At 42.6% G+C, this 16,479-nt stretch overlaps 1 long non-coding RNA gene across 1 annotated transcript in view; it reads left to right on the plus strand.

The window, feature by feature from the left end:
• Positions 1–16,479, plus strand: part of LOC138852385 (uncharacterized) — a 521,713-nt gene that overhangs the window by 63,863 nt on the left and 441,371 nt on the right. The window contains exon 2 of the long non-coding RNA XR_011391717.1: positions 13,715–13,803. This is a non-coding gene — a long non-coding RNA (uncharacterized lncRNA). The remainder of the gene's footprint in view (positions 1–13,714; positions 13,804–16,479) is intronic.

Consider the following 16,479-nt stretch of genomic DNA (forward strand, 5'->3'; position numbering starts at 1 on the left):
GGATGGTGTGTGTGGGGAAGGAGGGGGTGTGTGTGGGAGGGGAAGGAGGGTATGTGTGTGGGGGGGAAGGAGGGTGTTTGTGTGTGGGGGGAAGGAGGGTGTGCGTGTGTGGGGGGAAGGAGGGTATGTGTGTGGGGGGGAAGGAGGGTGTGCGTGTGGGGGGGGAAGGAGGGTGTGCGTGTGTGGGGGGAAGGAGGGTATGTGTGTGGGGGGGAAGGAGGGTGTGCGTGTGTGGGGGGGAAGGAGGGTGTGCGTGTGTGGGGGGAAGGAGGGTGTGTGTGGGGGGAAGGAGGGTGTGTGTGTGTGTGTGGGGAAGGAGGGTGTGTGTGTGTGGGGAAGGAGGGGGTGTGTGTGGTAGTAGGGTGTGTGGGGAAGGAGGGTGTATGTGTGTGGGGAAGGAGGGGGTGTGTGTGGTAGTAGGGTGTGTGTGGGGGAAGGAGGGTGTATGTGTGTGGGGAAGGAGGGGGTGTGTGTGGTAGTAGGGAGTGTGGGGAAGGAGGGTGTATGTGTGTGGGGAAGGAGGGGGTGTGTGTGGGGGAAGGAGGGTGTATGTGTGTGGGGAAGGAGGGGGTGTGTGTGGTAGTAGGGTGTGTGGGGAAGGAGGGTGTATGTGTGTGGGGAAGGAGGGGGTGTGTGTGGTAGTAGGGTGTGTGTGGGGGAAGGAGGGTGTATGTGTATGTGGGTGGGGAAGGAGGGGGTGTGTGTGGTAGTAGGGTGTGTGTGGGGGAAGGAGGGTGTGTGTATGGTAGTAGGGTGTGTGGGGAGGGGTGGTAGAATGAAAGGTGTGTGGATGTAAGGTGTGCCTAGGGTGGAGCAGGAAGAGGAGCGTGGGACTCACCTTGAGTGGGTAGGTGATCGTGGGGTTGAGCGTCGGGAGGTGGGCGTGAGGGTGGTGGGCGTGGGGGTTGCCATGGGGTGCCAGGTGCCACGCTCTCCACAACTTTGTTTTGCTCTGGCTCAGCTGGTTGCCATGACAACCCGTGACGTATGCACCTCTGCCACATATTCGTTAACTACATTTTTCAGCCATCGGAAATAGCCAATTGTAGGCGACTTTGGTGATCAGGTTAGTTTAATGGTGGTAAGCCAGGCAGTTTTGTGGAGTCACAGCGATATATTCACCAGAAATTGAGGTGACAGTAAAGGAATGAGTGAACATTAGCCGGGGCCGTGGCACCCTGCATCACTCACGTAGTAATAAAGCTCAGTTTTATTATTGAAATCCAGATTTGCAACACATGGGAGCATTATTTTTCACAGACTTACTGCTGTGTTCGCCATTACGTTATAATTATATTTTGATGTTTATTTTTTTTTGTATTAATTCTTGTATAATTTGTAATTAGATCCGTGTGCGCTACTGCATAATTAACTTCAAGTATTAGTTAATTTTAGAAAATAATGTACAGTAAAATTAAATATTGAAATACACTATTGATACGTATAAAACATGCATGTGTATATATGTATATGTATATATATATATGTATATATATGTATATATATATATATGTATATGTATATATATGTATATATATATATATGTATATGTATATATATGTATATATATATATATGTATATATATATATATGTATATGTATATATATGTATATGTATATATATATATATGTATATATATATATTATATATATATATATATATATATTATATATATATATATATATATATATATATATATATATATATATATATATATATATATATATATATACACACACACACTACTCACACACACACACACACAGCAACTGGCTCCTGGAGTTCAACCCCACCAAATGCAAAGTCATGAAGATCGGAGAAGGGCAAAGAAGACCACAGACAGAGTTGCAGGCTAGGTGGCCAAAGACTGCAAACCTCACTCACGGAAAAGGATTTTGGGGTGAGGATAATACCGAGCATATCTCCTGAGTCGCAAATCGACCAAATAACTGCTGCAGCATATGGGCGCCTGGCAAACCTTAGAATAGCATTCCGACACCTTAGTAAGGAATGGTTCAAAACTGTACATCGTGTACGTCAGGCCCATATTGGAGTATGCAGCACCAGTTTGGAACCCACACCTGGTCAAGCGCGTCAAGAAATTAAGAGAATGTGTAAAGGTTTGCAACAAGACTAGTTCCGAGAAAGATTAAGGGAAATTGACCTGACGACACTGGAGAACAGGAGAGATAGGAGGGAACATGATAACAATGTACAAAATACTGTGGAGAATTGACAAGGTGGACAAAGGCAGGATGTTCTGGAGATGGAACACAGCAACAAGGGGTCACAATTGGAAGTTGAAGGCTCAGATGAGTCACAGGGATGTTAGGAAGTATTTCTTCAGTCAGAGTTGTCAGGGAGTGGAATAGTCTGGAAAGTGACAGTGGAGGCAGGATCCATACATAGTTTTAAGAAGAGGTATAATACAGCTCATGGAGTCGGAGTGGACTTAGTGGCGATCAGTGAAGAGGCGGGGCCAGGAGCTGTGAATTGACCCCTGCAACCACAGTTAGGTTAACGCAACTAGGTGAGTACACACACACACACACACACACACCTTAAGGGAGGTGCAATGATGCTTATGACGGCCTTTTGATCCAAGAAATTGAATTTATCTTATCTTTGAATCGAACCTGACACCTTCCATTGACCTGGTGCTATATGACTCCTGCGAGGTTAGTGCTTTCCCTGATTAAATAAATAAAACACACACACGGACTCTGACGGCCTTCGTATGTGGGAACTGCTAGGTCTGGAGGAAGATGGGAGGTGAAACAAAAGATGATATTGATCATTGAGCGTACAGAAGAGGAGGAACAAGATATTACAGCATTCACTGAGTGTACAGGAGGAAATGGGAAATTAAGGAAGACGAAAGATTTCAGATAATCGTGAAGTACTTTCGAGATCAACAAGGTTCAGTCTTACCAACTTGTCTGGTAAGGAGCACCTCGAAGCACGACTTTGGAAAGGAAAACTTTCTTGGGGATTAAAACAAGACACCACCATGTGTACCTTGAGTGGGACAGAACACAAATTGAGGGGAAAAGCTGAAGAACGTTTTGCTCTGTATAACTAAAGGCTTTCTATAAAGTATGTTATTGATGGCAGCTAGGTCTGTATAAGTTGCATTATGTACTTGAAGAAATAGATTATTATACAGCTAAGAGAAGTAGCTGGGGAAAGAGGCCTGTGCCATGATGGAACACCCAGCCTCCAGAATCTCTCAAGGCTCACCCCCTGCCCATCTTTCAGTAGATCTATATCTAGAGCCACCTTTTCTCTCCCTAACTGAGCAATAACTTAACTCAGTCCACATCCTTTTTCCTCCTTGTCCTCGTTTAAAAGTAGAGCCATGATGGCTTTATAATGGTTTCTACTAGAGGGTGTAGAGGCACTGTCCGAACCACTAGCTAAACGCTTCAATGAATCGGTAAATACAGGGCCATTCGCAGAGATCAGAAAGATGGTAGATGTAGTCCGAATATTTAGGAAAAAAACGTTAATTTTCAGGCCAGAATCGTTGGCATGCAAACTTTGTAAGGTAAAGATAATCAACGGGAGGAGTGATACACCTGGAGAGTTATGATTTTACAAGCAACCACCAGCACAGGTTTAGAGATGATAAATCCTGTCTCACAAGAGACAAGGGTAAGAGAACGAGGGATGAGTGGCCTTCATTTTCCTTTAATGCATGAACGCTTTAGACACATTACGTCACGGGAGACTGGGACGAAAATCTTCAAGAGCAGATGGGTATAATAGGGGATGCACTACAATTTATCAAAGAGTATGTTATGAAAAGAAAACTGTGATTTTCCTAAAAGAGGTGTCAGAATGGGCAAGTGTAACAAGTTGGGTTCCACAACGCTCAGTAATGGTAATCACAATTTTTTTATATATGAGAATAATAAAACAAAAGAGATGGATACATCTCTGTTTGCAGATGTACAACTGAAGATTGCAAAAACTGATGAGGACAAGTAAAGATGGATCTAAACAAACTTCAGGATTAGTCAGGTAAGTGGCTACAGGAATTCAACTCCATCAAATGCAGAGTTATGAAAATAGGGGAAAGGGGAAGAAGGCCGGAAGATGAATATGAACACGGGGAAAGGAGGCTGCAAGCATCACACAGGAGGGAAGACCTGGGAATAGCATAATACCGAGCATATCTCCTGAGATGCACATCAAGTGAATACTCTTTGCAGTTGTTCATTTCACAAATCTAAGATAAGCTTTCAGAATACTCAAGAAGATTATTCATGACCCCTTTATTCGACATGTCAGAACCATCTTGGAGGATGCAGGACTAAGGAGAATGAACAATAAAAAGAAGTTAAAGGAGCTGAACATGGCAGCATTAGAGGATAGAAGAACAAAGGGAGACATGATTATGACATGCAAAATACTCAGAGGACCTGATAGCATGTACAGAGACTGTTCAAGAAAAGTGGTACACGAGGGCATATTTGTAAATTAGAAACTAATGAAATTCCCACACACACACACACACACACACACACACACACACACACACACACACACACACACACACACACACAGCAGAGGTATGATAAAGCTCACGGTTCAGGGAGAATGATCTATTAGCGACCAGTGAAGATGCGGGGCCAGGAGCTAGGACTCGACCCCTGCAACCTTAACTAGGTGAGTACACACAGCTCCAGGATATTTTTGCACCAACTGACTGTACAGAACTCATTACCCTATCAAAGACTAGGACAGGGAGTAGTGGTTTGCTCACTGAAGGTAGTGGACATAATTCAACGCAGTTGGGAAAACTCAGAGTGAAGGAATGGGTAACCAAAGCCAGATAAGTGGGAAATGGAAGATGAAGAGCCGGAGTCAGGAAATCTGTGAAGAGGTAAATGTTATTGGCTGGATTCAAACAGATGATGGATGAAGTATGGGGTGAAGAAATCTTCTCGATCTTCACATAAAGATTAAGGAAAAGATGAAGTATTGTAGGCAGGAGAGGTACAAGGGAGAAGGGCTGTTGCTGCTGAGGAAAAGGTACACAGCCTGGGTAAAATTCTGGAAAAGCTGAAGATGGAAATAAAGGAAATGGAAGAGTAGCTGGTGTGAGGTAGAGATAGTACTAAGTAGTTAGTATAACAGGCGAGGAGACAGGATGAAGGGCAGAGGGAAGAAAAGGTACCTTTGCAGAAGTGCTGTCTGGTAAAGAAGAGATAATATGGGATGCAGCAAAGGAACTGATAACAAAAATAACGAACTCTGGAGGAAAGGAAATGGGAGAAGGCAAGGAGGTGGAAGGGACTGCAACTCGTGATGCATGATTAATGGATGCAAGGAAGATTTGTAATATTATTAAACAGACAGATGATAAGGCCATTGTGCATGAGGTGGCAAATTTCAGAGAATTGGGATGTGCTTAGTGGTTAAACTGATCTTTACATCAGCAATGACATGAGATTAGATCTTGAGATGGAAACGCTTGTTGAGGAGAATGGACAGATACCATGGGTACCTAGATCTGACAGAACGTTACAAGTGAAACAAATGAGAAAAGAGGAGTAATCTAAAACAGGAAGGAAAACCAGCAAACAAAACTACAAGTAGAAGCTCCACATCCAGGGGGACACGAAGCTCACCCCTAACATGTAGAAACCCCACATCCAGGGAGACACTAAGTTCGGCTCCAACATATAGAAGCCCAGCTTCCAGAAGGACACCAAGCTCAGACCCAAACATTCCCTCACATCTCAACCCACTATTTGCACTCACAGTAGCTCCGATCAAATCATCCCCTAACTCCCATCCTCCACCCCATACACCCCTTTCCCAACCTCTGTATAGAATGATTGCTTCAACCAATCCCCCTCCCAACCCCCAAACCACTCTTCCATCTGTTCCCCTCCCTCCCCATTCTCCTTCCCCCATCTCCATGTCTCCTTACAGTGAAAGATCCACCCACACAACCAGCCCCTACTCTTACTCTCAGCCTCTAGGAGAACAGGAACAAGAAAATCAGAGCACAATTACACAAAGAGAAGCATGTGCTGTATGAAAATGGGATAAGAAATGAGGATGAATGAAGAGGGGATAGGATAGAGGAGGCATCACCAGACACTGTCAGTGACAGAGACCCAGTGCATGGAGATAACAGATGCAATCTTCCCGAAAGAATATCTGATAATGAGAAAGAACAGAGGAAACAGAGGTTGTGGAGGAATGGCAGTGTTAATCAGAACCAGTGGATTTTTGAAGAGATGAGTGGAATAAATGAAGAATGGTTAAGTGACTACATAATACACACAACTGGGAACCCAAGGTGGTGATAGCAGTGCTTGTACAACTTACAACTAAACTACATACTCTGAGACCAAGATAGGAATATGATGAGAACACTAGAGTCAATAAGGCGATGGTGGACGCCATAGTGGAGGTGGCTAGAGGAGCCCACATAGGAGACATCCACTTGGGAGGTATCAACTATAAGAAAAGAGACTGGTAAAGTCTGGAGACACACGAAGACTGAATACATGGAGAGCTAAATTGTTGGATCTGGCAGTGAAAAACTTCGAGTCAACATGCCAAGGATATAACTTGAGAGAGAGGTGACGATGAACCAGTGAGACTGGACTTTTTGTTCACCCTAAGTGCCAGTGGTCACGCAGTACTGAGGTTAGGTTACCTTATGGAAGAGAACGTGGAGAGAAATGCAATGCCTGAAGGAAGGGACAAACTGACTTTAAAAGAGGAGACTATGCAGGCATGAGGTAATTTCTAAGTGGAGAACTATGGGAGAAGGAACTAGAGATAGTGAAGTAAATGGAATATGTAGCTGGACAGAGTCGACAGTTAGAGGAGAACTGAAAGCCTAAACCTGACGATGCTAGCGCTCAGGCAGGCAGGGTAGAGGCAGGGCCAGGAGCTGGGATTAGAACTCTTCAACCACAATTTGGTGAATACAATTAGGAAAGTATATAATTACGTACACACACACACACACACACACACACACACACACACACACACACGCACATACACACACACACACACACACATACACACACACACATACACACACGCGCGCGCGCACACACAGCTGGACAGGCTGCAGGTGTCGTGTGGGGTTCGAATGCTGGAATTGGGTAAAAACACACACTTCGGATGGCTGGTAACTTATAATTATGGGTACTATAGGAGGAGCACCTAGCCTGACCTCTCTCTCTCTCTCTGACGTCTCTACTTGAACTGCTGTATCATTCCCGGAGGGCAAGCAGCATTCAAATATCATCCAGTGGTCATTCAAACTTCATCCAATGACTCAATATCGGTCAGTGATCACATAAAGACAGTGAATCAGTAACGGTTGGTATGAGTCACATACTACTGACACTGGTAACTGATACTACTGACATAGGCCTGGTCTAGCAACTGGCTCCTGGGGTTCAACCCCACCAAGTGCAAAGTCACGAAGAGTGGGGAAGGGCAAAGAAGACCACAGGCGGAGTACAGTCTTGGGGGCCAGAGACTACAAACCTCGCCCAAGGAAAAGGATCTTGGAGTGAATATAACACCGGGCACATCTCCTGGGGTGCACATCAACCAAATAACTGCTGCAGCATATGGGCGCCTAGCAAATTCACTGGTCAGCAACCAAATTGCTTTCGAGACCAGATTAGCAATTTCCAACTAATTTTAGGTCACTGATAATGAATATCATAGTTAAAATTGTTTGTTAGCTCTACTTTTCAATATACACCTACGTGTCACAACAGGTTCCAACAGGTTTGTGGCAGTGTGTTTCTTACCACACTCAGTCTCACTGGCCGTTATTATTGTTCCAGTAGTCATAGAAGGTGGTTGTGATGTACACGTTTATATTTTGAGGTGAAAGGTAGGTGATTTTCTTAGTCAAACACTTTTTAAACTTATAATATTCACTGAGCAAGCTATTGATATGCATGGGACAGCCGTGCAAGAGGTTCCCACTACATCAGGAGAGACTGGCCACCTCGTCAATCATTGAAGCCTGGGATGAACAATGTTCAACATCCACCTCTCATTGAACCCAATAAAATTTTGCTACCACCCTTACACACAAAACTGGGGCTCATGAGAAGCTTTGTAAAAGCTATCGACAAATCCGGTCAGAGATTCAAGTATTTAACATCAAAATTCCCCTCACTGAGCGACTGTAAGTTAAGAGAGGGAGTCTTAAAATGGCCCTCAGATTCGAGAGTTTCTTAAATATGGTGACTGTGAATCAGACCTTCATGGGAAGGAGAAAGCTGCTTGGGAAGCATTCAAGATAGTGATGAAAGGTTTTCTCGGAAACAGAAGGGAATGCAAATTATTAAGATTTGGTGGAAAACCTCATCAAGGCTTAAAAGAACATGGGATGTAACATGTCACTTAAAATCTACTTTATGGACTCGCATTTAGACTTTTCCAGTGAACTGTGGGGTATTGAGACACATGTGCAAGATCTGGGTATCTTTATTTTAGACGTTTCACCATCCAGTGACTTTATCAATACAGATTCTAGGACATAATTTGAAGACAGTAGAACTATATACAAAAGATGAGGTAATCAGTCCCTCAACCTTGAAGTTGGTGTGAAGAGCACCGTTGTCGTGAAGATTCTTGAGGCTGGCGCTTATATACTAACGTCAGGTGGAAAGGGACGGGAAGCTTACGAGGGCATAGTCACTGGTAGGCGGGATTTCCCAGTGGAAGTAGGTCATACTCAAAGGGATGGGTAAGTTGTAGTAGACAACTCCACACTAACTCCAAGGCTGAGGGACTGATTACTTCATCTTTTGTATATAGTTCTACCGTCTTCAAATTATGGCCTAGAATTTGTATTGATAAAGCCACTGGATGGCGAAACGTCTACAATAAAGATACCCAGATGTTGCACATGTGTCTCAGTTTTCATCTTGTCGGTTTTGTATACCATTCTTGTACAACTGTGGGGCAGTTAGTGACGAACATGGTGAAAGGTTTCACCAAGATATTTTACCCATGGAAAAATGGTAGCAGGGCAAATAGGGCACAAACATGCTTGCAGACTATTGCTAGACATTGGCAAGAGAGAATTCTTCAGCCCACTATAAGCGTCAAGCAATAAGGCAAAGAGTAGGTACGGATTAGTTTAAAACATTCTGACACATATTGTACGTTACTTTACTATACTCAAATATTACATGTCTCGTATCTTTAAATCTATAGCGAATAACCATTTTTCAAGGTGATATTTTGATTCAGGACATGAAAATACATAAGAATTAACTAATCTCATATAAGAAGCATACAACTTTTAAAAAATTGTTGACCAGTAAAACCTAAGAACAGCATTCCGGAATCTTAAAGAATCGTTCAGGACCCTGTACACCGTGTACGTTAAGCCTATATTGGAGTATGCGGCACCAGTCTGGAACCCACACCTAGCCAAGCACGTAAGGAAACTAGAGAAAGTGCAAAGGTTTGCAACAAGACTAGTCCAGGAGGTAAGGGATATGTAATACGAGGAGAGGTAAAGGGAAATCGACCTGACGACACGAGGATAGGAGAGATGGGGGAATATGATAACGACATATACAATACTGAGAGGAATCGACAAGGTGGACACAAACAGAATGTTCCAGAGATGGGACACAGCAACACGGGGCCACAGTTGTAAGTTGAAGACTCGGATGAATCACAGGGATGTTAGGAAGTATTTCTTAAGTTACAGAGTTGTCAGGAAGTGGAATAGTCCGGGAAGTGATGTAGTGGAAGCAGGATCCATATGTAGCTTTAAGAAGAGGTATGATGAAGCTAATAGAGCAGGAAGAGGGACCTAGAAGCGGCCAGTGAAGAGGCCGGGCCAGGAGCTGGGACTCGACCCCTGCAACCACAACTAGGTGAGTACACACATAAATAAGAATTTCAAGTAATGACCAGAGACGTGCTGGTAATCATGGCACATTTCAACCACAAGCCAATAGACCAAGAGAATTTGGAGCCACACGGAGAACTGGAAACCTGTAAGTTTAAGACGATGGAGGTGATGGAAAACTTTGTTAACGTACTAGGAACAGAGAGGGAGAGAGAGGGAGAGAGAGGGAGAGAGAGGGAGAGAGAGGGAGAGAGAGGGAGAGAGAGGGAGAGAGAGGGAGAGAGGGAGAGGGAGAGGGAGAGGGAGAGGGAGTGGGAGAGGGAGGGGGGGGAGGAGGGAGGGAGTGAGCAAGCTAATGACAACGAAATAGTCAGTTAACCAAATTAAATCGCTGGCCCACAGACAGCTGCAACTTCATCCTGTTCCCTATTTGTATGTCTGATAGTGAGCTGATGTAGGTAACAGATCTTAGCTTGTAAATAAACATAGGAGCCCTTAACCTAACCTTGTAAAACCCTGTGTAAAAAGAGAGTGAATGAGTTCGGGGAAGTTAATTAGAGGAGGAAGGCAGAGAGTGAAAGAGGCAAGAACTGACCTGATATTTACCTTAAGCACAAACGATGTCACGGAGACAGTTATGTCTCCAATTTTATATAACTTTTGGAAATAAACATTAAGAGAGAGACATAGAAGGTGGAGAAGCGAGAAACCATATTTCATCAAAGGAAATCCTTGGATGCAACAGAGAGGAAAGGTAACAAAGGAAAGTCAACAGAGATGCAATACCTTGCGCTAAGGTTATGAGAAGAGGAGGAGCAGTTGCTGCCTGGAAGAGGCAGCAGTAAGAAGAGTGAGACACACACACTCACAAACAAGCGAGTACAAAAAAAAAAAAATGAGAAAAAAAAACTTTTGCTGTATCTGAAAATTTTAATTGTATTTCTGGATGGTTTTTGTGGACCTTGAGGATCTCTACAACGATCTGTCCGATCGATCTTAAGCTTTATTGAGATAGCGTTGACTCTCAGCTATTCCCTGTCTTGAGAGTGTTGGGTATATTTCTTGGGCATGAAACTTCTCAGGTGTTGTTCATGTCCAGGTCCTGGACCTACTGGGGATGTTCACGTTCTGGATCTACTGGTGAAGTTCAGGTCCTGGACCAACTGAGGATGTTTAGGTCCTAGACCTACTGGGGATGTTCAGGTCCTGGAGCTCCTGGGGATGTTCAGGTCCTAGACCTCCTGGGGATGCTCAGGTCCTGGTCCTACTCGGGATGTCCAGGTTTTGGACCTACTTGGTGATGGTCGACTTACAGCTCTCAAGTGTCTTGAGGGAGGTTAGTTGCAGTGTATTGGTTTGTGATAATGTTGATGTTACAGCAAGAAGAAAAAGGCACAATACCGTGACTAGAACAATACACAAATAACCCGCACATAGGAGAGAGACGTTTACCACGACGTTTCGGTCCGACTTGGGCCATTTACAAAGTCACACTAACACACTAATATACGTCGTGCCGAATAAGTAAAACTTGCTACTTTGGTTTAAATAGCAACACTCTTCTTGCCGAATAAGGCAAGCGAAAATTTGTGTATGCAGTAATTTCGCAAAAATTCTGAACCTAACTAAAAAAAATTTATTTCACTGCGTTTGCTTATTATTAAATTTTTGTAAATTTATCTAAAATATATTTAGTTGGATTAGGCTAAATTAAACTGCGCTTGTTAGAATAAGATTAGGTAAGTTTTCTAAGGTTATTTTGGTACCAAATTATTAATTTTTATATTAACATAAATGAAAAAAATGTATCTTTAAAGGTATAAGAAAATTTTAGAAAGGACTTAAATTTATATAAGTTCTTGCTAACTGACCAGTTTTACCTATTCGGCATGACATATATATATATATATATATATATATATATATACATATATATATATATATATATATATATATATATATATATACATATATATATATATACACACTGGTTCCCTCACTTTTGGTCCAACTCGGACCGAAACGTCGTCATATGCTCCCCTCTCCTCGTGGCTAGGGTCACACAGGTCACACAGCTACCACGGTACATCTAGTACACGGGAGTGTCATGGGAATGACCAATAACAAAGGACTTGAAAGTTATCACAGAGTTATTGAATATAGGAAACCAGGAGCGTAGCTCTCTCTCTCTCTCTCTCTCTCTCTCTCTCTCTCTCTCTCTCTCTCTCGCTCTCTCGCTCTCTCTCTCTCTCTCTCGCTCTCTCTCTCCCCCTCCCTCCCTCCCCCGCCCTCCCTGTACAGTCCCCTCCGCCTTGCCGTCACTGTTCGTGAGAGCTGGCGGTGTGGCTCTGTTGTGAGGGGACAAATGCGTTTGTGTAGCGTAAGTCTGTGGAGAGCTGTGTTGTGTGCAGTTATCTTCGATGACTGGTTACACTTGTACCGAGTGATTGACGAGACTAACATAACAATCAAAACAAACAAACAAGCGAACGAGCGAGGAAGCTGTCGAACAAGATATATATATATATATTTTTTTTTGTATAAAAATTTCCAAGGAAAAAATATTAAGATTTGTTCTCGATGCTGTTTGAATGTTCTATAATTTTTTATAAATGTGCATGTATGTATAATTTATGAGGAAATAAGGTTAAATTATACGGTGATGGTACATAGATGTTTTGTTATAAAATACAAAAGAAACACGTACACATGTGAGTTTGTTAACAGTTGCATTTCCAGTATGTCATGGAGCGCCTCGGTTGGGGCACGTACCCAGGATAAAACGGGCATTGCCCTTCTGAACCGCAACACTAAGACGCTGGAACTTTGGTGAATATAATTTAGAACAGCAGCAGTGTGCAGCTACCTTAGTGTGTGTGCTATCTGAAGAAGTGAATGAAAAACGTCCCGGAACTGTGGCTGGAACAAACTACCAAAAATCTCGCAATTTGGAGAGGAACCTTATGACGTTACTGTCCATATGGAACCGAAACGTCAACTCACATTGGTCTAGGACTTGACAATGGTCCAGGATGGATTGAAACGTCGTCATAAAGGAAATTTTCCTACAGGAGGTGAGACCTTCCAGCGAGGCTTTAAGCAGCTATTTAGAATATCATGATGTAAACAAACTGCTGGAACTGGGGAGCTAGTTTAATTTAAAATGTCAACACTAACACTTCATCTGGGGATTTAAGTTTTATTATCAATTCAGGAAGGCTTAAATCATAATTAAATAATCGAAATTATTGGAGAATACTATATCAGATCGTTGCCTTTGGGAACGATATTTATTACACATATCGGAATATCTTTCAGGCACGTTCAGCAAACAGAGCGGGAACGGGCACTGATGATTATTAAACGGAGGGAAAAAAGACGATTTTATTCGGCTCATTAACTCTGCGGGTTATTAACCCGGGATAAGTCAATAAAGCCACTGCCATCAGACGGTCCGGCTGTACCATCCTGTAACTTGGCACAAGACAGTGTGTCAACACAAGTGTAGTTTACCACCCTGTACCATCAAAATAGCTCTCTGGCGCTGCCTATTTAGGTGTGTAGAGGCAAATCCGGAGCTGCTCTATTGTCTCTAAACGCAGGAAAATGTGTTGTGACGGACTGGTGATCAGTTTGTCTGTACCAACCAGCGCAGTATACATTTAGCAAGGGTTTGATCGGGGGGGGGAGGGGGGTTAGTGAAAATCCCCCAAAGAGGTAGTATATAAAGTTCCTTAAAAAATTAGTGACTGATATTGTTTGTAACCTGATATAAAATAGGAATTAATTATTAATTTTGTCTTTGACCCACAAAACTCTCATTTAACCTATATTTTCAGGTAACCAGTCATCTTTAAACACGAGGGTTTGCTCCCAGACCCTAGCTTGCTAGGAGAGGCCTTTGCTAGGGCCAGCCTCCATACCTCAAGTAAGTCAAGTCTGTTCCATCTTCATGTATAAGTTACGCTGGTACTGTTGGTTCTTCGTCCGTTATTTTTATTTACAAAATATATGTATTGGAGAGCTGTAAAGGTAAAAATTATCAACTCTGCCAGTCTACATAGCCAAATAAACATCTCGTATCACATCACCCCTCACAGGATCTCACGTGCTGGTTATACAGTGAGAGAAAAAAGATAACTATGTTTTCTTGTCATACACCATCCCACAGGATGGGTTTTGCACATCAGGTTATGAAATCTGTCACCCTGAGCTAGGACACTTCAGAAATACTATGAAGATATAGTTAAGTATTCAACTATAGGTTTCATAACTATGGAAGCCTCGGAGGTTTCCTTCTTAAAGACGCGGAAATGCTTGCTTTCTAGTAATTACGATCTCTTAGAATTAATGCTGGCTATGTGGGCATGCGGCCAGGTATCAGCACTAGCTTGGTATACATCAAGAAAGCCTTGCCTCGGGCTGGGCAGCGAAGGCAAGAACGCTTGACACCCGTCATGGCACGTAAGTGAGCAACACAGAGGCCTCCCTTCCTTCTCTCTCTCTCTCTGTCTCTCTCTCTCTCTCACTCTCACTCTGTGTGTCTCTTTTACATAGGGTTTTACATGGTTAGGCTAAGGATTCCTAATTTTATTTTCAAGTTGAGAGCTGTTACCTACATCAGCTGGTTTGAAAGACTTTTTATTGCTCTGAAACATACAAATATGGAACAGGATGAAGTTGGAGCCATCTATGGGCAGATAATTTCATTTGATCAACTGTCTTTATTTCGATGATATTATGCTATATGAATATACTCCAGACTCGGGTCATCCTGAAAATAAATGATCTCAGAGGAAGTGATGTTCTGGAGAAGGGTACAGTTGGAGTGAAGTTGCTGCTTGCTGCCCATCTTGTTGTGTAGAAGCTCGCTTCCCACTGTCCTCGGAGTGGAGGTGGGGGGAAGGTAATCCAAGAAAGTGGAACATGCTCAAGGTGTGAGCGTACTTGTGCCTCGTACAGAATCTTGCAGCCTCTACAGTCTAGCAGCTGCGAGATACTCGATGTGCTATAAACTTCATGGCCGTTTTGTTTGCAAAACGGCCATAGTGTCAAATTTCACCCCAAGGACATCAACTTCGTCTCCGGTTACCACACACTCCCATTCATTCTTACCACTGCTCCAGCATTACCATCATGGTGCCTAGAAACCATCATATTTGTCTTTTCTCAGGAGCAAATGTGACCTGCCATTGTTTTTCCCAGCTTCGTATAGATATAAGCTGGTAACTGATGTAAGTTAGATCTAGTAGCTGACATTTCCTCTCATGGATAAATAAATGTCAGAGTACAGTCGTCTGCATATGCATGGGTTTCTGGGATGCGATGAAGATCATTGACCCAAGCACACTTCCCTGTGGAATACTTGCACCAATAAGATGCCTAGCTGACTCTGTCCCGTTAAGAACTACGCTTATAAATCTACCTTGAAGGTAATCACTGAGGAGACATAGTGTAGAGCCTGTAAGTCCCGGTGCTTGCAGTTTTGCCAAAAGTGTCTAGTGCCATACTCGGTCGAAAGCACCAGTAATATTCAGCGCTACTAAATAGCTGACTTTGGACAGGGACTACATTTACCTCTTTCCACAGAGAAGGCTACACTGCTAGGCAGTGCTGAAAGATGAGAGAGGTTATGATAGCTGGTCTGCACATCTACTCATCCTGCCTTAGTCACCACTGACAACTTTGCCAAGGATTTCTTGCTGGATCAGGAACTTGAATCTTGACAATAAAGTGTTGGCAAAGAGGTCAGCTTTCTCCTGACTGCTAGTAGAGATGGTCCCATCCTGTTGATATAGAGGTGGAATAATTTCATCAGGTGAATAACCATGTCGGTCTCCGACCAAGGACCACCAGGTTTTGGAGCCCACTGTACCTGATGCCAGCTTTCTTTTTTCGTGTCAACCTCCCACTTTTGGACTTCTCTCATATGAAACTTATTGAAATATCACCGTGAATATTTTTCAGTAAAACCGTATTCTCATAAATAACAACAAAGTTTAAACTTATTTTTGCAGGAAAGGAGAAAAGAGGTGAGAGAAAAGGAGCGGGAGGTGAAGCAGAAATAATTGATGAAACTGAGAAGGTTGACTAAATAACATGCAAAGGAATATTCGAATAAAAAGTAGGCGACGTTAGTAATAGGAGATGGAAGGGCTCACAGACGAAATAAAAATCATGGATGCACAGCGCTAACTAATAGATAGAAAAAACGAATATATAGAGGGAAAAACACTGAATAATATATATATATATATATATATATATATATATATATATATATATATATATATATATATATAGGATTGGGTCCACCTCTGGTGTAAATTGTGGGACCCATAGCCTCGGAGAAGTGGATAAAAAGGCTTCAAGGAAGAATATTTGGATTTCTTCCTGAAGCCATTTGAATATTCCACTTCCCCTACCACCCCATCTTTTAAACTATTTTTTTTTACCAATAGGAATATTTTATTACATAATATGGCACAGAAGATTTAAGAGATACATTGTTGATATAAAGGTGGCATATATATATATATATATATATATATATATATATATATATATATATATATATATATATATATACATGTTGTTACGTGTG

This window comes from Cherax quadricarinatus, chromosome 7 (assembly GCF_038502225.1).
Source record: "Cherax quadricarinatus isolate ZL_2023a chromosome 7, ASM3850222v1, whole genome shotgun sequence".
NCBI lineage: Eukaryota > Metazoa > Arthropoda > Malacostraca > Decapoda > Parastacidae > Cherax > Cherax quadricarinatus.